Source organism: Octopus sinensis, linkage group LG17 (assembly GCF_006345805.1).
Source record: "Octopus sinensis linkage group LG17, ASM634580v1, whole genome shotgun sequence".
Taxonomy (NCBI): domain Eukaryota; kingdom Metazoa; phylum Mollusca; class Cephalopoda; order Octopoda; family Octopodidae; genus Octopus; species Octopus sinensis.
In genome coordinates, this window is record NC_043013.1 from 51,651,761 (window position 1) to 51,655,716 (window position 3,956).

At 41.0% G+C, this 3,956-nt stretch overlaps 1 non-coding gene across 1 annotated transcript; it reads left to right on the top strand.

Moving 5' to 3' along the window:
* Positions 1-2,218: 2,218 nt before the first annotated feature.
* On the top strand, positions 2,219-2,324 carry LOC115221139. Its single transcript, XR_003882616.1, has one exon. It is a non-coding gene; the product is annotated as a U6 spliceosomal RNA (small nuclear RNA).
* The last annotated feature ends 1,632 nt before the right edge of the window (positions 2,325-3,956 follow it).

A 3,956-nucleotide genomic window follows, 5' to 3' on the forward strand; every position in this document is an offset into this window, starting at 1 on the left:
CCAATGGCGGTGCTCCAACATGGCCCCAGTTTAAAAGAGTAAAAGAGTACATATTTCGGGATTGTCACAGAGAAAAAGAGGGGGACACTTTTTCTCTGTGTATGTATATACATGCATACATACATGCAAATCCACAAAACACACACATACAAAAATACAAACAATAAAAAGGCACGAAAATTACTAATTTTAAATCTCACAACGAGAGATATTCAGCAACAGTACTTTGGAGTAAAGATTGTTTGCCAACATAACATGGCAGTCCTGGTTTAGGGTGAATGTTGCTGTAAGTACAGTTAAACTACAGCAGCATTCGTCCTAAACCAGGAGTGCCATGTTATGTTGGCAAACAATCTTTACTCCAGTAAAAAGGTTATCGAATAAGACAATTATACATGCATAAAACTTAAAGTACGCATAAACATTTACAAAGACATCAACATCCTTCAACACGTACAAACACATATTGTGGCACTCCGTCGGTTACTACGACGAGGGTTCCAGTTGATTCGATCAATGGAATAGCCTGCTCATGAAATTAACGCGTAAGTGCTTGAGCACTCCACAGACATGTGTATCCTTGACGTAGTTCTCGGGGAGATTCAGTGTGACACAGAGTGTAACAATGCTGGCCCTTTGAAATACAGATACAACAGAAACAGGAAGAAAGAGTGAGAAAAAGTTGTGAAAGAATATAGCAGGATTCGCCGCCACCCCCTGCTGGAGCCTCGTGGAGCTTTGGGTGTTTTCGCTCAATAAAAACTCGCAACGTCTGGTCTAGGAATCGAAACCACGATCCAACGACCGTTGCCCTTACCACTGGGCAATTGCGAATCCACTACAAACACGTAAAAGAAAATCACTACACAGTATAAATATCTCTGCGAGACACAGCAGCCAAGTCTTCCTTATATATCTCACGGAATGGTCATAGTTAGAACGCCTTTAGTCATTACTCTCGTCCAATCAGAACTGATCTTAACAGCAAAGAAAAAAACAAGTCTCTACATTTCTGTGTACCACACCCGATTTTAGATATCCTTTAGGGTAATGAATTGGAGAACAGGGCCCACAGGGACTAAGTCTAGAATTTGAAATATCCATAGTTTTAGTTCTGTGTCAGTTGTAACTGACTAAAGAGACTTAGTGTCAATGTTTAATGAGACGACGCTTAACTTCACTTTTACACTACTCAATCTTTTAGATGTGGAATTATTTAGGGTCGGATCTGTTATTCTGAGTCGTGATTTGGCATGAAAGTAAACATGTAGCATCACATGACGCCCTGTGGTTGTTTGTTTGTTTTGTGTGTGTGTGTGTGTGTGTGTGTGTGTGTGTGTGTTTGTGTGTGTGGGGGTGGTGCTTGTGCGTACGCGTGTGTATGCAGGCGACGAAGGCTAACAGTCCGAAACTGCAAAGACACAATGGTTTCTTTTTCTTATAGAAGTTTAATAAATAAGGCGCAGGCGTAGCTGTGTGATAAGCAGATTCCTTACTAACCGTATGGTTCCGGGTTCAGTCCCACAGCACAGCAACTGGGATAAGTATCTTCTACTATATCCATGGGCCAACCAAAGCCTTGTGAGTGGATTTCGCAGATACAAACGGAAAGAAACCTGTCATATATGTATGTATGTGTGTGTGCGTGTGTGTCTGTGTATGTGTGTCTTTGTTTCTGTGTTTGCCCCCCCCCCCCCCGTTTGCTAACCGGCATTCGTTTGTTTACGTTCCCGTGACCTAGCGATTCGGCAAAATAAAAACCGAAAACATGCCAAAGTTTTAAAATTCTTCAGGGTGGTGCCCCAGCATGGTCGCCGTCTAATGAGCGAAACAACTAAAGATAAAATATAGAAAACGTACCAAAAGGTTTTGAGTGATACTTCAGTTTAACGTTAATTTGTACAGTAGAACCTCGCAGTACGAATGCTCCACTATACGAGTAATTTGCTGTACGAGCCGAGACCCGTACGAATTTATGTCTTGAAGTATGAGTGAAAATCCGCAGTACGAGCACACAAATCGTTCCCCTCTTTAAGGTAATTCAGTTTATAAAACCAGTTTACAAGTTTCTTTTACATTCTCATTTTTATAATTGTCATTTTACTTGTAGCTACACCTTTGTGCTTTAAAACCCATAAAAAATTATTTTTGTGTGGGTTTTCGAGGGCTGGAACGGTTATTATATTTTAGTTAATTTCAATGGGGGAAATTGAGTTGTGTACTAGCTACACCGGTACATATCCTAAAATTAGAACAAGACAGAGAAGATTAGTATGGCCCTGCGCAAGGATGACACGCAAATTTGTGAAGGTTTCCATATTTTTTGAGGAGGTATATGGCCTAGTGGTTAGAGCAGCGGACTCGCGGTTGAGGGATCGCGGGTTCGAATCTCAGACCGGGCGATGTGTGTGTATTTATGAGGGAAACACCTAAGATCCACGCGGCTTCGTCAGAAGGTAATGGCGAACTCCTGCTGACTCTTTTGCCACAACTTTCTCTCACTCTTTCCTCCTGCATCTTACAGCTCTCTTGCGACGGACTGGCGTCCCGTCTAGGTGGGGAACCTATACGCCAAGAAAATTGGGAAGCCGGCCCTATGAGCCAGGCGTGGCTCGAGAAGGAACAAACAACAAATTGAGTTGTAAAATGAGTAAATCATAAGACGAGCTCGGTCATGGAACGAATTGAACTCGTACAACAAGGTATCATTGTATTTTTTTATTTTTATAATGCGAGACGTCAAAGAATGAATATAAAGGAATTTTATTACATTTTATTGTGCTATAAAAACAGACCGAAAATAATAAGAGAATATCATTGACGAGGTCGCGAATAGCAATGAAAGGATTGGCAGAGAACACTGGGTGATTGTATGTATGTCATTGTTCAGTTTTATTTCAATATTTCTTGCCAATAGTGAAAGAGCCGGTTTCTAACCTAGATCCAAGGCTCCTTCATTGGAATTTCAACATCATCAACAGGGTATTTTTGTTTGCATCTACGTACGTACGTACGTATGTATGCAGATTTGTATGTTTTGTCTTATGTATGTATTCTCAGGCATATAGTTGCATATCTAGAAATGTTCATATGATAGATTGTTAGCTCTTACACGCATTTTTTTCTCTCTTTGTTTCTCTCCTTTTTTTCTGTGTATCTTTCTGTCGAAGAGCGTAGGCTCGAAACGTAAAAGACTTTTTTCCATTCCTGAGCGCTATACTAATACATTTTTTTGTTTGTACTCCACCTGCCTTCGTCTTTTGCTTATTTTCGTAAACTTTCCCTTTATATATATATATATATATATATATATGCATCACCGTAATCACCGTGACCGACCAGGCTATCAGATATTGCTACACATCGCTGGTCAGAGTGCGCTTCGCATTGTTTTAGCCTTCAAATGACGCCACCCTGCTGGCTAAGCGAGAAGGCCAACAGAAGAAAGAGTGAGGGAAAGTTGTGGCGAAAGAGTACAGCATGTATCGCCACCACCCCGTGCCGGAGTCTCGTGGAGCTTTAGGAGTTTTCGCTCAATAAACACTCACAACGCCCGGTCTGGGAATTGAAACAGCGATCCTATGACTGCGATTCTGCTGCTCTAACCACTGGGCCATTGCGCCTCCACATATATATATAGTTATGGTATATTCTGTTAAGAAACTAGTAGAGTACAGTATAAGACTCGTCCGCCTTCAGATTTCACCCTGTGCCATCCACTAGTTGTATCATATGTACCTCCGTATTTGCTTTTGGGCTTCTATCGCGTGTGAATAGATAATTGAAAAAAAATTGGAATCAACAAGGATTACGGTTGGAGATTTACTTCCAATCACTACAGTTGTTTCTACGCAACGTAGAAGTACCAGCACACCTAGAGAACTACGTTGCGCAGAAACAATTGTAAAGATTGAATATAAATGTCTAACTGTATTCCTTGTTGACTCCAAAATTTT